The 13,174-nt window shown below is 39.7% G+C and overlaps 1 protein-coding gene across 2 annotated transcripts in view; it reads right to left on the bottom strand.

Annotated features, from left to right (window-relative positions):
* Nucleotides 1-13,174, bottom strand: part of kcnh3 (potassium voltage-gated channel, subfamily H (eag-related), member 3) — a 203,680-nt gene that overhangs the window by 151,079 nt on the left and 39,427 nt on the right. The gene's annotated exons all lie outside the window — the stretch shown is intronic.

Here is a 13,174-nt window from a genome sequence, read left to right as displayed (position 1 = left end):
GACTAACATTTAATTCTGTGCAAAATCCTCCTCTACGTGTTGGAACTTGTTTTTGATGTTTTTTTCTTTTAACCTTCAGTATGTTTTGATTAGCATCCAGTCTGTGCAGGTTGCATAGATTCATGCAGGAAATACAAAAACATCCACATGAACCTGTTCATGTGCAGGAACACAAAGCACTCTGATGCTGTAGAACAGAATCAGGAAGAACATCTGCAGCACAAGAGTTGAAGTCTGGAGAGGTAAATAATAACAGTGCAGTGTTACTTTTTTTTTTTTCAGAAAATACAAAAATATACTCACCATAGAGACAAACTGCTACTACCACAAAGAGAATCCTCAACTGTGGGAAACACTTTCATTACGTACTAAATACCTCTGAAAAGGATATTTTTGCACCTCAAAACTACACCACTTGAAGCATTAGAGGAACACCTTGTAAACACATCAAACCTCAACAGCAAAAGAGAAATCGTGCTGGATATTTACACTGATATGATTTGGTGGAAATGATGAATTTACAGAGGGCTGAAAATGAAACTGAAAAAAAAGGCAGAAATGTCATGTTGGTTGTCTAATTATTGCCCCTCGGGTGCACTTGTGTTAATTTCATTAACACCAAACAGCTGAAACGGATTAACTACCCCCTCTGCTAGTTAACTGACCAGATCAATATCCACAAGTATAACCGACCTGATGCTCAATCAATTTAATACGTGCTCATTTAATTTTCTTTTCATTGCATTTTCTGTATTTTACACAGTTTTGATGCAGGCCTGCAACTCAAACCTGCTTTAATGCATCCACGTATTGTTGTTCACACGTTAGGCTTTAATCACTGACAAAGACAGCGTTTTCTGCGTCCAGTGGTCACATGACAGCTGCTTAATAAGGTCAGAAATGGTGGATCAGTTCATTGATTTGGTTCCACGTTAAGTTGAAGTTGAATAATGAGGACAGGGACCATTTCCAAACAGGAATGCAAATTACTGTACTGTAGTCGCTCTAGCTTCAAGGCCAACGTATGCATGTGCATTTACTTGTGACCACACAGTGGACCAACCAGCCAACAAGACACATTTTGTAGATCTAATTTTACATCATGTTGATATCTGAGGTCTAAAATCTCATTTTTGCTAACATAAAAACATCATATATGTAAATTTGTAAGCCAAAAGGTAAATTCACAGTAGTTTGAAGTTTAGCTTCAAACGTATGCAAATCATTAGAAATTAGAAAAAAAAACGTCTCTGCAAAAATATTTGGTGAGTCTGTTGCTATTTGAGTCAAAGTGCCAATATACTGTACATGCGTAAAACCGGGAGCAAGGACACAGACTGATAGCTTACACACGACAAGGTTCATTTATCTGCCTGCTGTGTTTGTCACTTGAGATCTGGGAAACACGTGTTGTCATATCACCACGGTACCACCCCCAAAACAGAGGAGCGGAGGGGCAGAGGATGAGCGGGAAGACTGAGGAGCGCAAATAACGCAAAGCAGCAGCAGGTGGAGAAGCGAGAAGAAGAAGAAATTCAGAAGCACAATAGTGAGATGAAGGGAAGGAAAGAAAAAGGGACAGAGAGCCCCAACTGTTACCGTCCTATTATGTGTGGGCTGCACAGAAATGTATAAGCGTTGTGGTTGTCGGGTGGTGGCAATGTCATCTCCTGTCTGTAACAAACACGCTCCTCTTCCCCTCTTCACTTTGGATGAGCTTCAAAGCTCTTCCACCCCCATCTAGCTCGGTGTGTGCACTGTGTATGAGGCACACACGTCTCCTGTTGCTCCAAAGTAAGCACATATTTAACATTTAGGCTTAGCTTTTTCACCTTCATCTTTGGATCATCCTCTCCTATTATCCAATTTACAGTGACATGCATTTAATCCTTCTTCAAGTCGAGCCGTACCTGCTGCTCTAATACTCCGAGCAGAATGGCGAGCGAAGTGGCATGTACCACTGTGGAAACTGGAAAAAGTTTTATGAAACACAGTTTGCATAAAAGTTTAAATCCTGTGTAAAATGTAACTAAATGCAGAATGGAGATTTGAAATAATTTAAAGCCAATATATAACAGAAAAAACTTGAAAAAGATGGCATATCAGATGCTGTTTTAGCTGGTAAACTAGGTTTTTTTTCAGTGGGTGACAGCTCTGGATTGTGGACGAGCCGGTTTAGCACTCAGACTCAAAATCCTGATGTAATACATGACAAAGTGGTTTGGCATCATTTTGTATAAACACGCAAGGCCTTCTCTGAGAAAGGCATCACCTGGATATGCATCTCTTATACCTTGTCTCAACCACTTATCCGAGGCTACGTCCACACGAATGCGTTTTTGTTTGAAAACACATCTTTTTCTCTGTTTTGGCCTCCTGTCCACACTGAGATGCCGTTTTTGGTCAAGGAAAACAGAGCTTTTTGAAAACGCTCTCCAAAGCGGATACATTTTAAAACGCCATTTTTGCATCGCAGTGTAGACTGCACAAATGGAGACTTTTGGGAACGATGAAGCATTTTAGTCATATGATGCAGTCAAGATAGTGGAGGGCATTATACAGCAGTTGTTTTGTTTGCTCTCAGTTTTGACAGCCCTATTAAAGATTAATATCAGTGTATACATGCTCCAGATAGCTTTTCTTCAAATTCTTCAATTCCCACTCGCTTTTGCAACTTTGCGCTTTTTTGTTACTCGCAGCAACAACTCCACCTCATTGTTAGTCCAATTAAAAAAGAGCCAGACAGTAAATAAACGGCAGACAGAAATGACACAGGTTGAATCGTCTTACGTTTCACGCATGCACAGTACAGGAACATAAGCGTTTCAGTCGTTTCAGTGCGGATGAACAACCGTTCTGAATCGATTGAAAACAATAGTGTGGACACAGAGTGTTTTTAGAATTTATCCAGATCAGTGTAGACGTAGCCCAATTCAGGGTCAAAGGGAGCTTGGTGCCTATCCCAGCTAGGGCGAGAAGCAGGGTGCACACTGGACGGGCGACATTTTCATCACAAGGCTAACGCAGAGATACAGCTATCTAGAATCACTCATTAATCCTATTTGAGTGTGTGGAAGGAAGTCATAGACATAACGAGAATAGTCACACACAGAAAGGCCCCAGATGACCAGGAATTCATCCTCATATCCAGCCTGTCCCAGGTGCCAAAAGGGCAAACGGCAGGGCAAAACCTGTACAGGTCGCCAGTGTGTCACAGGGCTAACAGAGAGACATGCAACCATTCACACTCACATTCACACCTACAGGCAATTTAGAACCACCAATTAACCTAACCCTGCTAACTGCATGTCTTTGAACTGTGAGAGGAAGCCGGAGCACCCGGAGAGAACCCATGTACACACGGGGATAACACGCAAACTCCACATAGAAAGCCCAGATGGCGAATTTGAACCCAGGACCTTCCTGCTGTGAGGTAGCACCACCGTCCATCTAACATCTGAACCTCCTGCCTTTACGACCACCGTCCCTTTGGCAGGCTTTTACAGGCTTTTTAGCTGTAACTAGTAAAGCTGTCATTTATTCCAAGTGCTCTTTCTCAGTACTTACTCTGTTTTCTTCTCATCCCAGATTCCAGACTCACTTGAGTTCAAAGCCTGTTGACGTCACTCACCTACCTGCTCACTTTCCCTTGTTTTATAATGAGAGACTTCATAAATATCTTTACTAAAAGACTCTGTAGCGTCACTGCCAGCCTTAGTTGCTCCCTTCAACCTGTTGAATACACACCTGTAAATATATCTGTGAATTGTGAGTAAGCTTGACAATGGCCTGACTTCATTGCCTTGCATTATGGCAAAATTCTCAGCTTCAGCATCTGAGCTGTTCTTTTGACTATTTTCAATCTACTCTAGGGCTCAAACGGTTTGCAGATCATTTCATTGTGTTTCTGTTTACATCGCACACCATGCTGCAGTGTTTCTACAGACTGAGTTGTCATGCATTTTGTTCCCTAGTTTGAAAGAAGTCCAAATGCTTACAATGTGTCTCTCAAAAATAATCTGCAACACCACTGATTGTGTTTCACCAAACCCTGGGATAATTGCACATTCTAGTAATTCATTGTCAAACTTTCCTCAAACTCAGACACCAAACAACTTATCTGAGTCAAGGCTACCCAATCTTCCACATTCATGTTTTGAATTGCTGCATCCTTAAAGACACACAATTTGCTGACAGTAGATGATAATGTCAGGTCTGACGGTGCCCCGACCGGCGACCTGTGTGTATGTGTGTGTGTTTGTTCTCCTCTCTCTCGCTCTGTCTTTCCTCTCCGGCCCCGCCGCGATTGTTACGCGGTCCCGTAGCAACGGGAGATCTCGGACCCGGAAGTGCTGCCACTCTGAGCTGTCCCAGTCTCAGCATTCCAGGCTCATTAATCCAACAGTGAGTATTTACACTGGACCTTTAATTATGCTAACCTGATCTCTGCTGAAGGAATTAGCTTCAAAGTTTTGTAATGGCAGGACAAACTTATCCACAACTACTGTTGTTACAACAGGTAGTGATTAACATTGTCTCCTCACTGCAAATGGTCTTGGGAGAGTTGACAGTCAGTAAGACAGAGAGCTGGACTGGACTTCTGCAGGACTTCCAATGAAAGTCTTGTTATGTGCATAGAGTAACATGCCACATCATTAATATGGAACTAAAGATTTGCATACATTTAGATTTGTATTTTTATTTATTAGCTATTTTTTGCTAATATTTTAACACTGAAGCAAAATCTGTATATATCAGTTCATGCTCTTGAAGTATTTATCTTTTTGTCCACTGTATCTATCATTTTTAAAAATTCATCATGCAGAAAAACTGAGAAGTGCTGCTGAAATTGACTTCTTTACCTTATATTAAAATATCTCAGTGATTAATATGTAGTTAAATGTCTTTACACTCACAGAAAGCAGAGTTTCACTTGAATTCAAAGATCACTAGCCAAATGTATTGATTTCAAGGCACAGAAACAACGTTTCTCACAATAAAATGGCGCCTGTGTGTTCGGCACGCCATCTATCGCTCTCCTTTATTTGTTTTGTTTTATTGTTTTTAGCTAACTTTGCGTTACATGTCTGTTGTACTTTTTCCTATGATCGCCAGACATTATTATCCATCCGGATGTCTGACCGGCCTGAATATGACAACCAAGGCTTTTTGATCTGTGTTGTTCAGCACTTTGGTCTGCCTGGTGTGTTCTTAAAGTGCTATGATAATGATGATGATAAAACTGTTACCTAAATACTTGTGCCTGCAGCAGGTGACAGTGATCAAAATCACCATCTCAAGGATGTTCATTTTTGATCACGTTGGTTGTGGCTTTGCGGTGCACGTGTGCCATATATCGCCTTTTGATAATGTTGAACTCCAGCAGGCATTAGCAGATAATCAGCAGCTGTTGGAAACATTAGAAAAACACATTACTTCTGTTGTTGTACCTGTTTTGACAGGATGCAGCATGTTGAGCTTTCTTGTACTTTTACTGCCTGATCCAAGGTGAAAAGCGAGCACATCTCACAGCATGCTGTCTCACATAGACTTTGCCTCCATTACAGGACAAAGCATGTGTGAAATGGACCATGCTTTTCACCCGCACAGGCTAACCCTCCATATAAATGTCTACCCCTATTACATTCTCCCTAACAGAGATTGGAAGTAACAAAGTACAAACACTTTGTTACTGTACTCTACTTTTCAGGTATCTGTACTTTACTGAGTAGTTCAGTGTTCCCACACCTGCTGAATCCCAATTTAAGTGGGTGGTATTTTGCGGGTGGCTGTAGCTCAGGAGGTAGAGCTGGTCACCTACTGATCGGAAGGTTGGAGGTTCAATCCCTGGCTGCTCCAGTCTGCATGCCTAAGTATTCTTGGGCAAGATACTAACCCCAAGTTGCTCTCCGATGCATCCATTGGAGTGTGAATGTAATTAGACAACACTAAGTTTAGAGACAGTGCTAGTGAGAATAGGTGTGAATGTGGTATGTTGTATAGAGTACTCCGGGAGAGTAGAAAAGCGCTGTATAAGAATCAGTCCATTTAAGCCTGACTGTGTTCCTCCAACAGAGAATAGATGTTTTCCTTCTGATTCAGACTGAGTACAATTAAAATTAAAAATCAGACTAAAGTTTGTATTCCCATCTACTAATATTATTTTAATATCACATTAATATAGGTTCAGTTAGCATTACACAAAAATAGCTGGTAGAAACGTCCTCCAAAGAGCTACTTTTTACTTTCTTAATTTGAGTACATTGCAGAGCCTGTACTTTTTAAATTTAGAATCAGTACTTCTTTTACTAGAGTATTTCTTTATAATACTATCTGTTTTTGTGTGCCCTCTTGGTTCCCATTTGCCTAACAAATGTTAAGTGAATGTGTTAATTACTAATATATAATATATATATTAGGGCTGGGTATCGTCACTGATTTCTAGAATCGATTCGTTTCCGATTCACAAGGTCCCTAATCGATTTGATCCACGATTCGATTCAATTCGATTCGATTCGAATCAGGGAAATTTTGACAGTCAGAAATATTATAATTCAGATCAGTACATTTACATATTTTTCTATCTATAAAAAGGAAGCTGACACTCGCAAGACTTTATCAAAGGTGTGAGCATCACAGCAGAGGCCTTTGTGTCAAAGCAGCTGAAGATAAAACACAGAAAAACATGAAGGTGGTTTTCCTGGGATTTTATAAAAATATTCTGCAGTACATCAAAAACGAAAGAAAACCATTAATCAACACATGAACGTTACCTCTGACGTTACAGAGGTTTTATTAGAGACACAGCTGAGCGTTTTGCATTTTGCATAATTTTAAAAAGTTTAAATTTGTTCAGTATTGAACGGCAGAAATGAGGTTTTCTTTTCGGAAGTAAGAAAAAGGAAAAAAAAACAGCGTTTTTTTGTAAACAACTGTAGACTTGTGCATAATAAGCAAGCGAATAATGCAGAAAACAGATTTTTAGATGGGAACCTGTTCTTGAAGGAGAGAGAGAGAGACAGAGCTGTGCATCGTGGTGGAAGCAAAACAGTAAACGTCAGAGGGAATTCATGACGATGTTTAGGTGAAGCGTAGTTTGGATCTTCTTTTGCTGCTGGTTCGGTCAATATTGTTTGGAGAGAGATCAAACCTGCAGCCTCAGAATCAGCGTAAAAGGGGCGTAAACACAAAGCACGGACCCGCCAACACATCAGAGTCAGCGAGCTGTCGGCTTTCAGCCCCGACTGTGTCCGTGCCATCGGTGAGAAAGGCGACATCTCACTGATTCTGATCCACGGGTCTGCGCTGTGTGTTTACGTCTTTGTGCAGAAGCCGTGTTCCTGCTCTCATTTACTGTTTTAGCTGTTTGGTGGTTGTTGAATTTTGAGGAGGTTTCACCTGAGATTCTGGCATTTCGGACAAAATAAATTTATATTAAAAAATCGATTCAGGATTTTAATGAATCGATTTCACGTTATCCAAGCCAGAATCGATTTTAATCGATAAATCGATTATAAAAACCCACCCCTAATATGTTAGGGGTGCAACGATACACAAAATTCACGGTTCGGTTCGATACTTTGGTGTCACGGTTCGATATTTTTTTGATACAAAAAAAATGTTCATGCCTTTTTAATTTGTCATTTATTAAAATTGTAAATATATCTTTTAACTCAAAAGTACAGTTTTTAAATTTAATGTTGCTGAAACAACAAAGTAATAAAATAAAAAAAAATCTATCTGATCGAGAAATCACTCATCTTTGGAAAAGAGAGTTTATTACAGAGAAATGGCTCTTTCCAAAATAAAAGCTATACTATACGCTTCTTCTGGGCTATATTCTCAGCAGCATATTAAACATATCAGGTCCCCTTAAGGAGAATCATGTGCTCAGGTAAAGTTTGTAGCATGCGTGCTTGTTGTTTTTGTCTTTGCACTAGGATGATGTCGGAGTAAATGTGCAGTCATATTCGTTGTGTTCCCACTAGTGCTGTCAGCGTTAATCTGAAATGACGTTAACGCCATAACGCGGCAAATCTCCGTTAACGAGCTACCACGCATCGCCGCGTGTGTGGGGCTGGACGGCCAACACGTTAACGAGCAAACTGCGCTAAAGCACTAGTTCCCACCCATGTAATTGAGCATTGCGTGGCACATCCGACATACTGTTTTACTTTTGACCATGACGCGCTTACCTTCAGGGTCATACGTCACATGAAAACCAAAATAATTCCAAAGGCCAGATCTGAATGAGGGTGGGGGAGGTTCAATTTGCCATGTTGCAAGGAGAGCTTAACTTCTGTCTCGCTAGCTTGCCCTGCGGTCAGTGAATCCGCGTTTGAATACTCAGCCTAGGCTGCACTGTCGAGCGCAGATCTACTGAGCGCAGCGCAAGCTAGCAAGACAGAAGCTAAGCTCGTTGCAACATGGCAAATTGAACCTCCCCCACCCTCATTCAGATCTGGCCTTTGGAACTATTTTGGTCTTCATGTGAAGCATGACCCTGAAGGTAAGTATTGAATATTGTTGCTGACCATCTCCAGCTTTTTATTAACATCCTGGGCCAACCTTGTACTAGTGTGTCTAATAAAAAATGCTGGTCAGCATATTTGCATGTCTCTTACCTAATGGCTGCAGTATAAGAAAAGCTGTAAAGTACTCTGATATTAAGGAAAAAAACAAAACAAAATTTTCTAAGATTCAGATACTTTATGAATTTATCCTTTGGCAAATTAAATCTGGTGGTTATCAGATAAGGTAACTTAAGGTTGGATGAATAACCTGACCTTAATCACTAAAGACATTATTTTGATATATTAGGTAGCTGGAAGTTGCTAGGCATGCTATTATCCAGGAAAATAAAAGAATCTACCCAAAACCAAAAAAAGATGCCTCCATGTGATTTCACTGTCACAAGTTTTGTCCTGGCATCATGTGAGGCTGGCTATCTTTCGACTTGATCTTAGCTTCTCTTATTTTAACCTAAGTTACAAGTATTAAATAGCAATTAGCCTGCTTCCTAGCAGTGTACATTTGATGATTTAAAGTTGTGTTCAAAAGTTTTACACTCTGACAGCACGGATTCTATCAGAAATAGTACCGTGAATACTCTTATCCTCATAGAGATAAGTGGTTTTCCATGATACCCAAACAGATAGTTTCTATAGATGTCCGTAGGTTGTTCCAAGCATCCTCACCAAGATTTGATTTACACCAAATGTGTGACTGCCTCCATGAAGTTGGTCCTTATTACTTGGGCTGAGTGCTTGGAGCCACAAGACAGCTCCTATGATGGCATTGTATAACAGGTAAGAATCTAAACGTCTTAAATACCCTAAACCTCCTCCGTAGGAGTCAGGAATATAACGGAGCTCTTAAAATTCACATGTTTCACTCTCTGTTCTTCACTCAATATCCCACATTCACATTTTTCATGTTTTTAATAATACATGGACCCGTCAGATTTTGATGGATGGTGGTTCACTTGTGTGATTTTTATAGTTTCATAATACAATCCACGTGTATGCTTGTGTGACTGGAAGTATAATAAAACAAGTATCAATTGTGTGTTGCCAGATTGACCCTCTAGATGTTTACTTTTATATTGACCCAGTGGATCATTAGGTGTCCAAAAACCTTGTTCATTATTTTGACCATTGATCTAGAAAATTCCAATAACCAACTGCTGTTTCCAACACTCAGAGGAAAGCAAAGAAAGCAAGCAGCTTTTCAGTGGTGCACCTTTTCAGGCTTAACTAATTGATGCAGTTGTGTGTGTAGCTGCTGTGCTTATGGCTGATTTGCTTGTTTGCCTAATACTGCACTTTTTAGTGTAGTGTCCAGAGGCCAGCTGATGTGTTGGTCAAATGGCCAACACATCACCTCTTCAGGCAGCATGCGATCGCCTTCTGCACCTTTTATTTGTCTCGCTTCATTTGAAAACAAAAAATCAATTTCTACACTTATGCACAATCAGGAGGCAGCATGAAGCCCCGCGGCGCTGTTACGCCACATTCAAGTGTGCTGTACAGATGTGTTGTTGTGGATATGACCAAACACGCATACAGGCACTGCATGCACAAAAGGCCAGTGTCAAATGTCAAAGGTCTCTCCAACCCTGGTTTTGATTTGCTTTACAGCAGCGGTCCCCAACCTTTTTTTGTGCCACAGACCGTTTATGTCTGACAATATTTTTACGGCCTTTAAAGTGTCGCGGATAAATACAACAAAATAAAAACAGTACCCATACCAAAAAAAGAAGATTTATTCATAACACATGGGAAAAGACCCAGGGAAACCGTGTTAATGAATAAAACGATAAAAAATAACGCTAAAAACCGTGAAAACCATAAATTTCGCACCCGAGCCTCAACTCTCGCGAACCGGTAACAAACGACTCACGGACTGGTACCGGTCCGTGGCCCGGGGGTTGAGGACCGCAGCTTTACAGTGTTTGCCTTCATGTTTATTATTTTACATTGTCTTATTTCACTGTTTAATTCATAGTTTTTGATCATCGCTGGGTTGAGTTTCTGACTCCTGCATTGATTTCTGTTTTACCCCAGTATCCTGTTAGTTCTTGCAACATCTAACATGAAGTCTTCCCTTCATGTTTCTAGAGTTGAGTTTCAGTTTTGATTCATGCTTTGATTTGTATCCTTAGCAGCTGTTTCCCTGTTTGTCTAGTCCTCCCTCCACCTTCTTTACCCTGAATAAAAGTTTTGCATTTTGTTTTTTAAATCATCCATCCTCATAGAGGGGTTATCACTTTCTCTTTTATTTATTTATTTTAGTTTATTATTCACATTATCATCTGTGTGGTTTCTATGCCAGAGCTGATGAATGGATGCTTCATCAGTAGATACAGGCGACCACTCAGAACTACTTTGTGTTGATCTGTCATGACCTTTTTCTCTAAGATGACCCAAACCATCACTGCAAACAAGACTCCTCACAGTGTGACTTTAATTTGTCACGTGGCTGAATATGCAAGCATCAGGTTTAAAAACAAACAAAAAATTCAAGGTTAAATTTGAAAGAGTTTAAATTACTTTTGATTGTAGTCAAGAATTGTACTTGTGGCATACCACAGTGTGTGTTAATGTATCATGCACACATTCTTGAGAAAGCATTGCTTCCTTTCAAGGTTAGAATATAAGATTTTGTCTGTTTCTTTTATCAAACACACACTTCAAAGAACACTTACATAAATGCCTGCAAGCTACTCTTACACTGGCAGGGACTTTGTATTTGTGGTTGAAGCTGCACTTCAGATGGACTGTCTGTGCATCTGAAATGAGTAACTGTTGCAAATTGAGATGTGGCAGAATTCACACTAAAGCCTGCAGTGAGACTTTAAGCTCACAGTCAAACTGCATTAAAGGCTGATTTCTTTTTGTAAATGTACTTCACAAAATACACAAGAGCAAACATTTGAATAATATGAATGGCACGTAATGTAGACTAACGACTAATGGCACTAACACAGATTACACTCTCCATGGAGATTATGCTCTCCACGAGAAATGAGGGATATTTTTCCCGCTTGTCATTCGACAAAAAAACAAACAAACCTGGAAATCTCTTTACTCCTGTTCACCTGTTCCTTGCCACATGTTTACCCATTTCACTTTCATGTTGTTACAGACAATAACTAAAATGCCAAGTTAGAGCGTGTTTGTGTTTCGGCTAGAAGAGTTTCCTCAACACTGACAAAGTTTACTGGTTCGCACAATGAGAGCTAACTATCGTCTTTATTTTGTTTCCTTGGTATCTGGTGAGAAGTGATGCCACTGTTTGGATAAGTGATTTTTGAGAAACAGGAAGCCCACAATCTGCCAGCTCTGCACAATTACAAACAGACATGTTAAAAGCCACGAACAGGCACAATGTCACACACACACACACACACACACACACACACACACACACACACACACACACACACACACACACACACACACACACACACACACACAGAGCTGTCCTCAAAGCAACAACTTTATGATTGCTTTTATGTGACGCATCGTTAATTTAATAATGTGTGTTATACTTTCCCTGAATGGGCACGACACTGATATATTAAATATTATGTAAGGCAGTCAAATTTGCTCTCATCTCTATTGATGGCAGTTTACACAGCGTGTCTACTTTCATTAGACTACTAGATTAGATTACTAGATTCAACTCAATGCTTTGTATGCTGCTAAATTCTTATGTGTAGATGCTATAAATCTGTAGGATAGAGCAGCGAAAAGGCTGGGTCTGAAACCTTGTTATGTGTTGTGCCCTTAAGGGAACACGGTGAAGGATAAGGTGACACTGCATGCTGCTGAACCAGGGGCAGATGGAGGAAATGCAGTGGACACATCCACAGAAAGCAACAGACAGTTCAAAGTCAAAGGATCCTGCCGAGGAAAGCTGAAGAAGAAGAAAAATGTGAAAAAAGGAAACAGGTCGGTAAAATGGTGATAGAGCAAGCTGTTTTATTTTTCCTCAAGTTTAAGGAGTGAATGCTAATTTCAAAACAGCTCATTTAAGCTAAAATCTTAGGAGGTACCATATTTAATCATAACTGCCGCAAACTGTCCTGAGAGCTCCACAAGGGGTGCATTTCAAAATCATCATTATAACAAAACAAAACTGTCTATGTGATGGCAAAGCAATTGAGATCATACATTCTTATATATAGTTCTTATATATAGTTCTATACTGTGTATTGTATATTTTGTTGTACAGTTATTTTATTTTCAACTTTAATTTATATATTTTATCTTATTCTTTCCCAGTTAAATTTACCCTTCATTCTAATTTGTGTTGTACAGTTATTTAATTTTTAACCTTAATTTTTTATATTTTATTCCTTCCTAGTTAAATTTACCCTTTTTAATTTTTCATATTTATTTCCTATCTTATTCATAGCCTTTTCCTTTTTTTTCTTTAGGTCACGAGCAGTTGTCCAAGCATTTCACTGCATATCGTACTGTGTATGACTGTGTACGTGACAAATAAAATTTGAATTTGAATTTGAGATCAGTCCACCTGTACGTGTGTGCAATAATCTGCAATCAACAGAGCTGGAATTCCTTTGGTAGGTCAGGTCTCAGTCTTTTGTAATTTTAACTCAGTCTTAATTTGAAAGGAAGCAATCAAGACGACACTGAAGAGCAGACTT

Source organism: Rhamphochromis sp. 'chilingali' (genome assembly GCF_963969265.1).
Source record: "Rhamphochromis sp. 'chilingali' genome assembly, chromosome: 14".
Taxonomy (NCBI): domain Eukaryota; kingdom Metazoa; phylum Chordata; class Actinopteri; order Cichliformes; family Cichlidae; genus Rhamphochromis; species Rhamphochromis sp. 'chilingali'.
The sequence above is the reverse complement of the archived record's forward strand: the minus strand, read 5'-3'. Positions and strand labels throughout refer to the sequence as shown.